Source organism: Callorhinus ursinus, unplaced genomic scaffold (assembly GCF_003265705.2).
Source record: "Callorhinus ursinus isolate GAN/ISIS: 27379988/994484 unplaced genomic scaffold, GSC_fseal_2.0 scaffold8, whole genome shotgun sequence".
NCBI lineage: Eukaryota > Metazoa > Chordata > Mammalia > Carnivora > Otariidae > Callorhinus > Callorhinus ursinus.
The window spans coordinates 33225309-33240921 of NW_027397070.1; the positions used below are offsets into that span (position 1 = coordinate 33225309).

The 15613-nt window shown below is 39.2% G+C and overlaps 1 non-coding gene across 1 annotated transcript; it reads left to right on the top strand.

Moving 5' to 3' along the window:
- Positions 1–3154: 3154 nt before the first annotated feature.
- Positions 3155–3257, top strand: LOC112822910 (U6 spliceosomal RNA). The gene has a single exon (XR_003207880.1). It is a non-coding gene; the product is annotated as a U6 spliceosomal RNA (small nuclear RNA).
- Positions 3258–15613: the final 12356 nt, after the last annotated feature.

Consider the following 15613-nt stretch of genomic DNA (forward strand, 5'->3'; position numbering starts at 1 on the left):
TCAAGAAGCTTACATTCCATTAAATTAAGTCAATGTGGTAAGTGCTATGGTAAAGTTGTATATAAAAAGTCCCAGAAGCCCTCACCTTTATATTCAAATGACTTTTAAGAAGAGCACCAAGATGATTGAATGGGAAAAAGAATATTCTTTTCAACAAATGGTACTGGGACAACTGAATATTTAACAAAAAACAAAAAACACAAAGTTGGGCCTCTCTCGCATACCATATGCAGAAATTAACTAAAAATGTATCAGAGATCTAGATGTAAGAGTAAACTAAGAAACTCAGAAGAAAACATTAGAATAAGCCTTCATTACCTGGGTTAAGCAATGGTTTCCTAGATACAATACCCCAAGCACAAGCAACCAAATTAAAAATAAATAAGTCGATCTTCATCACGATTATGAAAAACTTTTGTGCTTCAAAGGACACCATCAAGAAAGTGAAAAGACAACACACAGAATGGAAGCAAAAACTTACAAATCAAATATATGAGAAGAGACTAAAATCCAGAATATGTAAAGGACTCCAGAATAGAAATTTTTCCTAAGAAGACACACGAATGGCTAATAAGCATATAAAAAGATGTTTAACTTCCTTAATCATTAGAGAAATGCAAATCAAAATCACAAGGAGATACTTCATCATGCAAATTAGGATGGTATAATTAAAAGGACAGACAATAACAACTGTTGAGAAGGATGTAGAAAAACTGAAACCTTCATACACTGCTGGTGAGAGTGTAAAATGGTACAGGCACTTTGAAAAACACTTTGGTAGTTCCTTGAAATGTTAAACATGGAGTTACTATAGGACCCTGACTTTCCACTCCTAGATATATACCCAAGAGAAGTGAAAACATGTCCATACAAAAACTCATACGTGAATGTTCATACCAGCATTGTTCATAATAGCCAAAAAGTGGAAACAACCCACATGTCTATCAGTTGGTGAATGGATAAACAAAATGTTCATATCCATATAGTGGAATATTATTTGGCCATAAAAAGGAATGACATACTAATATATGCTGCAACATGAGTAAACCTAAAAATATTAGACTAAGTGAAAGAAGTCAGTCACAAAAGTATAGCACACAATTCTGTTTATGTGAAATATCCAGAATAGGCAAAACCATAGAGAAAAGACTGGATGAGTGGTTTGCCACTCTCAGGGGTGGAGAGGAGTGAGGGGGCGACCACTAATGGATACAGGGTTTCTTTAGGGGTGATGAAATGTTCAGGAATCCGGTTGTCGTGATGGTTGCATAACTCAGAACATTCTAGAAGCCACTGAACTGTATGCTTTAAATGAGTGAATTTTATAGTTTCTGAAATATATCTCAATATATCTGTATATGAAAAAGTCCCAGAAATATGGAGTAAATTTGAAGAGAAGGGAAATCTTTATGAAGACATTGACATTTGACCTATGGATTAGAGACAGAGGAGTAGTTTTCTGCATAAAGTAAAAGGACTTTTCAGCCAAAGAGAAAAGCAAGAGATTGTGAACTACATGGTATAACTGACCCTTGAACAACACTAGTTTGAACTGTATGGGCCCTCTTATACCTGGAGTTTTCCAATAAGTACAGTACAGAACTGTAAATGTACTTTCTTTTCCTTATGATTTTCTTAATACCTTTTTCTTTTATCTACCTTTATTGTAAGAATACAGTATATAATACATATAACATAAATCAAATGTGTTTATTGACTGTTATCAGGTTTCAGTAAGCTATTAGTAGTTAAGTTTTGGGAGAGTCAAAAGTTATGCATGGATTTTCAACAGCTCAGGGGGCAGCACCCCAACCCCTGCCATGTTGTTCAAGGGTCAACTATAATTGGGAAATGTGTGACCAAGTCATGCCTAGAAAAAGGTTTGTGGGAAATAAGAATAGAAAAGAGGGGGTGTGCCTGGGTCGCTCAGTTGGTTAAGCCTCCGACTCTTGGTTTTGGCTCAGGTTGTGATCTCAGGGTCATGAGATCGAGCCCTGTGTCTGGCTCCACACTCAGGGGGAAGTGTGATTGAGATTCTCCCCCTCTCCCTCTGCCCCTCCAGTTCCTGCTCTCTCTCAAATAAATAAGTAAATCTTTAAAAAAAAAAAAAAGTAAGAATGGAAAGGAGGGCCTGGATTAGCCAGTCTCATCAGGAAAGAGAAGGAGTGACCAAAAAGGGGTAATTAAAGAGAATGCGATGAAGAGATTGACCACAGAGGTGTGGACAGAGGTAAAAGAATCCAAAAGGAATGATGAAGCTCACCTCAGACCAACAACAGCAGGAAGTCGTTACGGTCTCTAAGCCTAAGGTCCAATGGAGGAGGAAATGAGCAGAACTTAGTGAGAGCCATAGCTATAGGAAAGAATCAAATTGATTTGGACGTGAGGCAGAGGAATGCAGCCACTGCCAAACCTTAGAGGAAAGAAGCCCAAGGGTGGGGCAGGGGATGGAATACCATGATTGCTATCTTTCCCACCCTCCAGTCTCCCGTCAGCTGACCCACAAGGCAGAGCACAGAACCTGTTGATATAGTCCATACAGATCAGCCTCCTGGGGTGGAGAGCCAGGCCAAGTGTGAAGAGTGAGTCTGGAGAGGAAACAGCTCAGGGCCAGATCATAAAAGACCTGTGTGCCTTGCCAAGCAGTCTGGACTTTGTCCTGCAGACAGGAGGAAACCATAAAAAGGGTTTAAGTAGGGAAGTGACTGTAATGTGATAGTTTAGATGGGGAGAGCCTAAAACTGGTTCTCAAAGTATGGTACCCAGACCAGCAGCATCTGCATCACCTGGGAACTTGTCAGAAATGCAAATTCTTGGGTCCCCTCACTAAATTATGGGAGTGGGACCCAGCAATCTGTATTTTAACAAGATTCTTCAAGTGTGATTCTGGTGTGTGCCGAAGTTGGAGAACCACTGGCCTAGAACATTATTCCTGAGTCACATGCTCAGCAGAATTACTGGAAAATATTTACGTGTAGTAGATATGCATAGAAATAGTCTGGAGGGATATACTTCAAAATATTAATAATTCTTATCTCTAGGTGGTAAAATTACATGGGTTTTACTTTCTTCTTTTATGTGTATTTTAGTGAATTTTCATAATGCACATGCATTTTGAGATAAGAAATATAAGTTATTTAAAAGAGAAGGCAGTGCTTGCTTCAGCAGCATATACTAAAATTGGAACAATACAGAGAAGATTAGCATGGTCCTTGCACAAGGAGGACATGCAAATTCGTCAAATGTTCCATGTTTTTAAAAAAATAATTCAAAAATAAAAGAGAAGGCAGAAAATATAATGGAAATATGTTAATACTTAAACAGTTAAAATTTTAAAAATATGTGTATATAACTAAATTACCATAAACAAAGTTAAAAGAGATGTCAGGCTGAGAAGAATTTGTAAATTATATGACAGTGGGTTGATAAGAAAAAGAATATCCCAATATAAAAGTTGGCTAAAGTCATAAACCATAGTCTAAAAAAGAAGAAATGTGAATGAGAATTAACAATGAGAATGAATAAGAATGTGAATTTTTAAAAATGTGGATATGACTTTTTAAAAAAAATGTTGCCAATAATCAAAGAAATGAAAAATTAAAACAAGGCACACTTTTTGCTTATCTGATTGGCAAAGATTGAGGAGTACAGTTTTGTGAGAGTGTGGAAAATGAATATTTTGTCATGGTTTCAATAAGAATATAAAAAGTTACAAAATTTTTAAAAATTTTTTTAAAGATTTTATTTATTTATTTGAGAGAGAGAGAATGAGAGACAGAGAGCATGAGAGGGAGGAGAGTCAGAGGGAGAAGCAGACTCCCTGCTGAGCAGGGAGCCTGATGTGGGACTCGATCCTGGGACTCCAGGATCATGACCTGAGCCGAAGGCAGTCGCTTAACCAACTGAGCCACCCAGGCACCCAAAAGTTACAAAATTTTTAGATGGAAATTTCAAAATATCTTCTGAAAGCCTTAAAATACAGTTTTTGATCAGATAGGAATTTTTCCTGAGAATATAATCAGATATTGTCCATAAGTGTATGTTTACTTAATAAACATTGAAAAGATGCTAAACTACACTACTAATCTGAGAAAGTGGACTGAAAACAATAAGCTATATTTCATCCATGGCACTGTCAAAGCTTAACATTTTTTCCAAAGTCAAGCATTGTCAAGGTTCTGAAAATACAGATGTGTATTGTTGGTATACCCACTTTGGAAGACAAATTTGACACTCTCTATTAAAAAAAAATACTATGCTTACTCCGACCCAGTGACTCTACCTTTGGTGTCTAACCTAGAGAAAAAGATACACATCTGCAAAGAGAGAGAAATAAGCACATGCATGTTCACCTACTATTCGTGATAGAACCCCCACAAAAAAGAGGAGCAGCCTAAATTTCCATACATAAGGAACAGAAAAATAAGAGATAGTAACACTGTAGGGGCGCCTGGGTGGCTCAGTTGGTTAAGTGACGGCCTTGGGCTCAGGTCATGATCCTGGAGTCCCGGGATCAAGCCCCGAGTCAGGCTGCCTGCTAAGCAGGGAGTCTGCTTCTCCCTCTGACCCTCCGCCCCATGTGGTCTCTCTCTCTCTCTCTCTCTCAAATAAATAAATAAATAAAATCTTTAAAAAAAAAAGAGATAGTAACACTGTAATATGAGGGAATGAGTTAGATTTCTGTAGAACTACATAGGAACAGGTTATCAAAAAGATTACTGAAAGAAAAAGCAAACTACAGAATGATATATGCAGAACAATACTATTTATGTAAAAAAATAAGATTCTACTAAATGTTTTTGATACATATATGATGTATGTATATTATGTATAAAAATGGATTACAATGTGCACCAAACTCATCATAGTTCTTTCCTCTGCAGAGAAAGGAGGGGACCAATTTAGAAGACAGTCGCCAAAGGGAGTTTTCATTTTACTTGGAACAGTCTCATCTCTCTTTTTTTTAAAGAAGAATATTTGTATACTTTAAAAACATTTGCATACTTTAAAAACACATGGAAAAGCTGGGAAATAATGTCTTGAAACATCAATAGCAATTAATTTTGGGTAGTGGGAAATGGGTATTAGTTTCTGCTTTTTAGGTTTTATTTATTAAAAATTCAAGCTCTTCCCCAAAAGAGATGTATATAAAGAATCTTTACCGTAGTTTTGTTGAAGAAGAGGAAGGAGGAGGAGGGGAAGGAGGAGAAGAAGAAAGAAGGGTGGAGGGAAGGAAGGAAGGAAGGAAAGGAAAGGAAAAAAGAAAAAAGCCTGAAAGGCTCTATGGTATATGATGCTGGCTGCTAGGGTTTGGGGGAAGGAGGGATGAATAGGAGGAGCACAGAGGATTTTGAGGGCAGTGAAACCACATTGTATGATATTTTAATAGTGGATATATGTCATGTTATATGTGTTCAAACCCACAGCACGGATGACACCAAGTGTGAATCCTAATGTAAACTTGGGACTTTGGGTGATAACGATGTGTCAAGGTAGGTTCACCAGTTGTAACAAATGTACCGCTCTGATGAAGGATGTGGATGATGGGGAGGCTGTGCATGTGTGGGGGCAGAGGGTATATGGGATATTTCTGTACCTTGCTCTCAGTTTTGCTATGAACCTAAAACTACCCTAAAAAAATAGAGTCTATTAAAAAAAAAAACAACTTAAAAGTTCCAACATAGAGGGTTGATAAAATTATGATATACTGTAGAAGAAAGGTATGGTATACCTTTCCTTTGGTAGAAGAAACTATCATTAACAACAATAAGATGAGGACATTTTTAAGTTTACAGGGAAGTATAAGATTAAAGTTTTTCAAAAGGCAGGTGCAGGGACGCCTGGGTGGCTCATCGGTTAAGCGTCTGCCTTGGCTCAGGTCATGATCCCAGTGTTGTGGGATGGGCCTGTATCGGCTCCTTGCTCCGCAGGGAGTCTGCTTCTCCCTCTGCCCCTCCCCACTGCTTGTGCTCTCTCTCTCTCTGATGAATAAATAAATAAATAAATAAATAAATAAATAAATAAATAAATAAATAAATAATTTTTTTTTAAAAGGCAGGTGCAAACAGAATCTTAGGAATCCATTTTGTGAAAAAGAAATGAACATTTCTGAAAGATGGATCTATGGTAATGTGTCTTATAGTTTATCTGTATTTTCTCACTTATCTTAAGAGAGCCTTATTAATTAAAATAAAGCTGACAAAAGAAAAGGAATCTAGCAAGGATAGGGAAGAAAGATAAGTCAGTGGCACACCTAGTATTGCCCTAGGGGATACTTGATTTTTATTTGGCTTCTAGTCCTCCCTTTTGTTATCTGGGAAAAAAACACACACACACAACTGTCCAGCAGCTCCTTTTCCCAAAAAGACACCCAGAATTTCATGCTGCCACGGGAACCCCTCTGATGGGCAAAAAGGATTTGAAACATAATTTCAAATGAAAATGCAAGTGATTTATTGTGTTACCTCCTAAGGTGGGACAACTGAGGACACAGCAATGCATTCCATGTATAGGAACCTGGGTTCCAGTAGCCACCAGTATTTCTACACCATAGAGAGCCAAGCCCCCTGACTCAGAATCACCTGGAGTGCCTCTTGAAAAGGAAAGCTCCACCCAAGGCCTGACCCTTGGGGCAAGAGGCCCGGGCACCAGCAGAAATAAGCACTCTGGAAGATTTCCTCTGCACTCTCAAACTCCAAAAACCTTTGCCAGACACTAATCACCGAATCACTGGGATTTTTCAGAAACCTGGATTCTTCATTAAAGGGCCAGTCCTAACAATTGAGGTGAGGATAGTGTCTTTGAGCTTGCTTTGAAGAGTCCCAACACCAGAGAGATAGAAGCTATTGTTATCAGTTACACTCCCTCAGGAGGCAGAGCCTTGGCATTTTACAGATGACCAGAGACAGAAGGAAATGCTTTCAGAATGAATTATCTTTAGGGAGCCCCCGGTTGGAGAGTATGGGTCAGGGAATTCCTCTCAATCTAAAGCACAGAGGAATGGTGCAGAGAGCCAGGGCCGGACCTATCACATAGGTGATGAGCGTGTAAGGACATAAATCAAACTTCCCAGAATGCAGGGAATTCTTCTGATGCATTGCAAAAAAAGTCTGTTTTTGACAAAGGACCGTCTTCAGTCCCTAAGTACCTCAGGATGATAACAAGACTTGCTAAATATTCCTTAGAAAACTCTAAAAATGATTTGCCCTATCCCTTTCCTTCTTCCAACCAATTTCTAACTGTAGGATGTGGAGACAGAACAGGAAAGCAAAACGTGTCCTCCCCAGTAAATGTGAGTTTTTGCGCATGTGGAACACCCTCCAGAGTAGAATGTTCTAGACCTCCACTGTTCCCTATGTAATCACTGGCCACATGTGGTTATTGAGCACTTGCAATGTGGCTGGTATGGATTGAGAAGGGCTGTAAGTGTAAAATACATAGATTTTGAAGACAGTGTAAAAAAAAGAATGTAAATTACTTAATTTTTATTTGATTACATGTTGAAAAGATTTTGTTAAATAAAATATATTATTACAATTGCTTTCTTCTCCTGTTTTTTCATACTTTTTTTTTAAATGTGGCTACTAGAACACCTTAAAGTATATATGTGACTTGTATTTCTGTCAGACAGCAGTGCCTGAGAACGAAAAAGTGAGCAGGTGCTGCCTAGCAAAAAGGTAAGTGGGAGATAGTATTGCTTTTCAACCTAGCCCAAACTGAAGCACAGCTTCCATTTCAAAAACATCTCTCTCTGAACTTCTCTCAATTGCTGAGATTTCGCTCCTTTTCTCTGGTGACGTTCCTCGTGGTGAAATGAGAGATGAACTCTTATTTTCACTTTTTTCATCTCTCAGTTCTTCAAGGTCAGAGGCCACGGTGCCTTCTGTGTTTTGCATGGCTCTTCAGCCACGATGAATGCAAGATAAAGATTTGACCCACAGTGATCACCATCTGTGCAAACTCCCTTCTGTTTTTCACACCTGACGGGTGTTCATCAGCATTTGTGGTTGTTCATTAGCACTCAGGTTTATAGATGAACAACCATAGCTAATTGATGAGCATTATTGCTAATGAGTAAAAGCTGATTGAGAGATGATAATAGAGTTCTAGTTAACTCTCAACAATAGATCAAAAGGCAATTCAAGCACCAGAAGACACCTGTTTTGTGTAAAGCATAGGGGAGTAAGTATACACTTAACCAGGAAAAAAAGAAGCACTGAGATTAGAATTGTACATAGAGTACGCATTCGGTAACCAAAGCAGGAAAGACTTTGGTCTGAAAAGGGAATAGCTGGCTAGAAGGGATTTTAGACATGAGTTTAGGTTTTAGAGCCGCTTAAGACATGTCTCCTAAGCTGGGCAAAGCTAGAGTCTATTGCAGCTCTTTGTTTAATTACACATTGAGCTCTTCTTATGAACTGATAAATAGCTTGTGCAAGTGTACATACATCTACTCCAGCACACAATGTGTGTGCACATGCACACACGTTTGCTCACACACTTCACCTCACACCATCCTCCTTCTATGGCTAAAAGCTCCACAGTTCCCATAAAAACCCCTCATGGGAAACGAGGAGCTTTTCAAATATGAATCTGGAAAAATTTAGAGGATTATAATGTTTAATCTTAAAACATTTGTTATTCTGCGGCTGCTTGTACCAGTGGGCAATTACCAAAACAAGGATTAACTAAAATCCGACTTTGGCCAGTTCAGGAAAATCTGTGGGTCAAAGGGAGGAGTTTGTGAAAATCACAAACACATTTTAAAGGATTAAGCAACTCACTTGCAGTGTTTCTGTGGGACCTGCCCCATTCCCTACTGCTCCAATACTCTCCCCCGTCCCCCCACAACGCCTACTCTTTGTTTTCATATTGTTTGTTGGTTTTTTGTTTTTGATTTTTTTTCCCTGAAGATTTTATTTATTTGACAGAGAGAGACACAGCGAGAGAGGGAACACAAGCAGGGGGAGAGGGAGAGGGAGAAGCAGGCTTCCCGCGGAGCAGGGAGCCCGATGTGGGGCTCGGTCCTGGGACTCTGGGATCATGACCTGAGCTGAAGGCAGACACTTCATGACTGAGCCACCCAGGTGCCCCTGTTTGTTGGTTTTTAAATGTTGCAACCTAGTGACAACTAGAAATAACCTGTTTGCAAGATTCATTTCTAAAAATTAAAATGATTCTAGAAAATTAGGAGCTATCAGCCATTCACACCTTTGTATGAACTTGTTCAATGACACCTGAGACCAGCTGTGTTGGAAAAATAGATGGAGGGGCTCTGAGGAGAGAAGAGGGCAAGTAATCTGCTGGACTTGGAGCACCTTCGGAATTCAGACAGACCTTGGAAGCTACCGTGGGGAAGAACACTGAGTGCCGTGAGGAAATGCAAGTCTGGTGAGAAGGGCACCAGCTACGGAGAGAGCAGGGCCCAAAGTGAGGTAAGGACACGGATGAAGACACGCTCCACCTGGTTCAGATCCTCCTAGGGCGCCATCCACTGGCTCAGGAGAAGGAAAGGAATGCTCTTTCCTCTCTTCCGCCCTCTGTATTCCTGCGAAGACCGTCCCCTTTCCCCACCATTCAGACTTTGCACGATTAATGCTGTGACTATTCTGTGGTGTGTTTGCTTTTTTGGTCTAGCCTGGGAACCTGATCACCATTTAAAACATTAGTTGTTTTTTGTTTTCTTGGTTTTTTTTTTTTTTTTTTAAGTATTCTCTACTGCAAGCAGGTGAAATGGGCACAAAATGAACTCTGGGGACAAAATAATTCTTTTTTTTTAAGATTTATTTATTTATTTTGAGAGAGTGAGAATGAGAGAGAGAGAGAGAGAGCACATGAGAGGGGGGAGGGTCAGAGGAAGAAGCAGGCTCCTCGCTGAGCAGGGAGCCTGAGGCGGGACTCGATCCCTAGTCTCCAGGATCACGACCCGAGCTGAAGGCAGTCGCTTAACCAACTGAGCCACCCAGGCGCCCGGGACAAAATAATTCTTAAGAATAAACTACCCATATATATAGTTTGGATAATAGCCTCATGCTTCTGATAAAGTTATTTTTATACTCGAGATGATTAATCTATGATCCCTTAATAAAAAAGTAATTTTTAATGAAAAAATTCATTTCATAAAAAAACCACATTATCTTTTTAAGCTCATTTTTATCATTATTCTGCAGACTGGTGAAAACGTTTTTAAGAACGGCATGTGGGGCCCTGTTCTAAGCTGCTGCAGCCTCAGTACTAGCGGGGTTTTTCCAGAATTCTCTCTGCATTCCATCTGATGATACCTACCAGGCTGACTTCCTCTCTTCCTGGTTCAAAACCACTCCCCCCACCCCCCACCCCAAGCCTATCACCATGTTTCTCTTTCCTATTTGAGGGAAAATGCTCAGCTCCCTGCACCCAGTAAGGAACTGGTCTTTTCTCAGCTCAGGATCTGATGCCACACTTCTGCCCAAGTTGAGTAAAATGACATGTACTTCATTTCTGGAACTCAATAGCAGAATGAAGACACAAGAGAAAAATACAGAGCATTGCACAGCATTTTGAGGAGGGTTGTTCTCTTTTATTATAAATGCAGGAGATGGAGGGTGCTGGTAAATAGCTAACAACTGGGGCTGCAGGGAAAGCTCTAATTTGTAGCATTTGCAGGTTTGCATGATGTACCCCTTCTCACCATGATTGATTTCTAGCTACCAATGTGATGTCCCTGACTGGATTGGCCAGAGTGCAGTTGAGGAGGGATGTACTGCACCATTCAGTTTCAGGTGGAATCTCAAGATCATAGATAACAGTAAAATGTAGTAACAATGAACATGTGATGAGTTTTGAGTATTTATCACCTTTGTTTTTAATATAACTTATTTAACTATAAGTTTATATGATTAAGTTTTTAATACTAACAGTGTTTAACAACTGGCTCACAGGGGCCCCTGGATGGCTCAGTCAGTCAAGCATTGGACTCTTGATTTCAGCTCAGATCATGATTTCAGGGTCATGAGATCCAGCCTCAGATTCGTGGGTCAGATTCCACGCTCAGAATCTGCTTGAGATTCTCTCCACACACACCCCCCTTCATGTGTTATCTCTCTCAAAAAGCAAAACAAAACAAAATCAACTGGCTCACAAAATCCCTGAAATCTAACAATGGGTTTTTTCTGAGGCAGTGCCATGGGGCTTTGGCGTGCCACAGATGCAGCTCTACCTTGAGCAGGGAGGGGACTCTTCACCAATACATTTTAAGCAGGGGTATGTATCGTGAAAAGGCTTCTCAAGATGATAGCTGAAGGGATTTGCCACCAGAGTTTTAGGGATACAATCAAACACATTTTTTTTTAATTTTAAAGATTTTTATTTATTTATTTGACAGAGAAAGACAGAGAGAGAGGGAACACAAGCGGGGGGCGGGTGGGAGAGGGAGAAGCAGGCTTCCCGCTGAGCAGGGAGCCTGACATGGGGCTCGATCCCAGGATCCTGGGATCATGACCTGGGCAGAAGCCAGCTGCTTAACCGACTGAGCCACCCAGGCGCTCCACAATCAAACACATTTAAAATCATATATTCATCTGAGACATCTGGGTTTTCTTTAGAGTTTCCCATCCTAGCATTGACCTTACTCAAAACTCTTCAACTTGCAAATTCTAGGGGGCTCGTAGCCAGAGGTGGTATAGCTTCCAGCATAGTTCACTTTCATGTGTAAGTCAAGAGGGGGACGACCCTGTTATTCAGAATCACTGTTACACGTGAGTGAAAAGTAACGGGGTTATGTTTTACTTGCTCCAACTATGTTTAGATTTAAATGAGTATAATTTCCTAAAACAATAACATAAATCCCAGAGAAGAAAACCTGTCACTTTCAGGAAAGCAAAGCCAGAATAAAGCATTTCAATATCTCCTTTTCCACTTTAGCTGGGTGGTTAGTCTTCTGACAACCCAAAATATTATTTTAGGAGCTTGAGACACAGGGAGAGGGCACAGACAACCCAAGAGAAAAGGTTACAATCACAGTTTGGTGAAAAGAAAACACTCTCACAAAGATAATATGCCATGACATATTGTATGGCATATGTGTGGCTTTCCATGAGAAATTCCACATCACAAGGTTCTCATGTAATACAGGACTAAAGTCGCCCCTAATCTCCAAATCCAGTGTCGAAGTGCTAGCATAACCTGCTGTGAAACAAGGCTCTTATATAAATCCTACATGCTGTATTATTTCAGCTACAAAGGAGATTATATCTGCCAGGATAATTCCCGAGGAAAGTTACAGAAAAAGTAAGCAGAATTCTTTCCCTCCACAGAACACCCAGCCCAACTTCTACGTGTAGATAAGGTTTTGCCACATGGAGACTGACCATTTTGGGGTTAAAGAGCCCATGCAGAGATTGGATGTTTAAAGAGAAAAAGAATATGAAAATTATGTGACATACTCAGTAGGGGATATTTTGAGAGCTAACTTGGGATGGTTTATCTAAAATGCATGGCCAGGGAATTTTTACCAATGGAAGGTCAGTAGAGTCTTCACATGAGAATTCCTGATCCAGAGTGACAGGACTGTGTACCTGGAGGCAAGACTTCAGCCTTCCAAACCAGAAACAGCATTAAGAAGGCCACGCGATGCAGAAAGTACTTGGCATTTTCTGTTATTCTTGATAAGTTTCAGGTTGCTATCTTCAGTTTTTAGATCCTATCTTTATTTCCTAATCAGATGTTCGACTTCTTTAAATGTATGTGACTGTAACATGCTGGTGTGTAACAGTGCTGAGATCAACAAAGCCAATTTTCTCTTGTTTGGGTTCACCTTGTGTTCTGGGTTGAATTTTGTCCCACCCCACCACCAAATACTTTTGCTGAAATCCTAACCCCCAGTACCTTAGGGTGTGACCTTATTTGGAAATAGGGACTTTACAGAGATAATCAAGCTAAAGAGAGGTCATTAAGGTGGGCCCTAATCCAATATGACTGGAGTCTTTATAAAAAGGGGAAATTTGGACACAGAGACAGACACACATGGAGGGAAGACTATGTGAAGGGACATAGGGAATGAACAGCCAACTGCAAGCCAAGGAGAGAGGCCTGGAACAGATCTTCCCTCACAGCGCTTAGAAGGAACCATCCGCACACACCTTGATTTTGGACTAATAGCCGACAGAACTGTGACACAATAAATTTTTGTTATTTAAGCCACCCAGTCTGTGGTACTTTGTTATGTGTCTCTAGCAAATGAACACATCCAGCATATCCTCAAGGGCCAGATAACTATGGACAACAGAAGGTGCTTCCTTTTCCCTCAGACATTCATTCCTATCTGAAAGTTCCTTCAGCTACCCCACTGACATGATTAGAATTCATCTCTACCAGTTTAAGTTCCTTCAGGACATGATTCAGTTCTCTCAGCGAATACCAGACCTGGGCTAATAGGAAACATCAACTGTAACATCCACAAAAAATAAAAACAAGTATCTAGGAAATTTGGCAATACATATCAAAAGCATACACATTGTATTTCTACTTCTAAAGACATACTCATGGATGGGCACAAAAATTGAAGTAGGAAGTACATCAGTTATTTTTAATACCAAAAAATTGGAAGTGACTTATTGCACAATAGATGACTGACGAAATAAAGGATGGTTATCTAGACATAGTATTTTATTATGTAGCCATTAAAATGCAGATGTAAAAAAATGTACTGACATAGAAAATTCCCAAGATTTATTTTCAAATAAGATAAGCCAATTATAAAATAAAATGATCCAGGTTTGAAAGAGGAGGGCAGGAGAAGAACTGTTAATATTTCTCTCTGATTTGTAAACTTAAGGGTGATTTTATTGCCTTAAGTAGCAGTATTTTCTAAATTCTCTATAAAACAACATGAATTCCTGTTATAATTAGAAAAAAAAAACCCTTGGGTATAAGAATTCATAAAATAATTCTTATGGGCATGATCTTGAGATAATCTGGCCTAGCTTTAAATTTATATAACTATTTCATTTTCACATAATGCACATACATAAAAGCACACAAATTGTAAATGTACAGTATGATGAATTTTCAAAGTGAAATACCCATGTAACCAGCTCCCAGACAAAAAATTTGAGCAATGCTAGCACCCTAGAGCTCTCCTTCATGTAACTATCCCCTAAAGGTAACTACTCTTCTATCTTTTAATGCCATTATTATTTTTACCTATTTTTTAGTTTTAGGTAAATATAAACAATATATACTCTTTTGCTTAATGTTGTTTTTGTGAAGACTCATCCATATTTTTACAAGTAGACATGCCTTAGTCACTCTCATTGCCAGATACCAGGAGTTGCCAAATTATGGCTCACAGGCCAGTTGTTGATTTTGTAAATAAAATTTTATTGGGCCAGAGCTGTGCGCATTTCTTTACATCTTGGCTGCTTTCATGCTACAGTGGCAGAGTTGAGTAGTTATAACAGAGATCACATGGCCCATTACAGAAGAAGTTTGCCACCTTCTGCTATATAGTATTAATTATGTGCCTGTGCCACAATCTATCTATCCATTCTACTTTGCAAAAACAACTGTGCTATTTCTAGTTTGGGGCTATGATGAGGTTGCCAGATTCAACAAGTAAAACTATAGACTTCCCAGTTAAATTTGAATTTCAGACCAACCAACAATATTTTTAGTATATCTCAAATATGGCCTGGCCACCCTGGGCTATAACAGAATAGCTATTAACATTCAAATATGTGTCTTTTGGTGAACACATATACACAGTCCTGTTGGGTTTATTCCTAGGAGTGAACTGCTGAGCTATAATATACCTATGTGTACGTTCACATTCAGCAGACACTAATAAAGAGTTTTCCAAAGCAGTTATTCAAATTGATCCTCTTACTGGCACTGTATGATTTAGTTGCCAATCAGTAATATAGTTAGTCCTTTTAATTTTAACCAATCTAACGGGTGTGTCGTAGTATCCCACTGTGGTCTTTACTTGCATTTTCCTGATGACTAATTAGTTTGAGCACCTTTTTGCATGCTCAGTTTCACATGATCACTTTGAAATTTCAGAATTTCACATGTGCACATGCTCATTGACCATTTGGATATGGAATTTGTATGTGTGTATGTGTAGTGCCTATTTAAGATTTTTGGCCATTTTTTGGGTTGGGTTATCTGCCTTTTTCATGCTAGTCAATGAAAATTTGGCATGATCTGGCTTAAAATGTTGAACTGGAACAATCAGATTTTTTTCTCTCTTTTTTCTCTTTCATTCTCTCTTTCTCTGTATTTTGACCTGGAAAAGATGTAGGAAAAAAGATGGGTTTCAGCCTGACAGGATCTGAAAATTCATAAGGTGATAGAGCATCACTGTCCAATAGAACTTTCTCAAATGACAAGAATACTCTATATCTGAGATACTCAAATATGGTAAACCTATCCTCATGTGGCCTCATTGTTTGAAATGTGGCAATTGTGACTGAGGAAGTGAATGTTACGTTTTATTTAATTTTAATTAAAGTTTAAATAGCCACATTGGGGCTACAGAATTGAAGAGTACAGGTCTCATAGATGGGCCAAGCATAAACCAGTTATGAATAAGCTAGTATAGGGATCCTAGCTAAGACAAAGGAGAGTTTCTTCT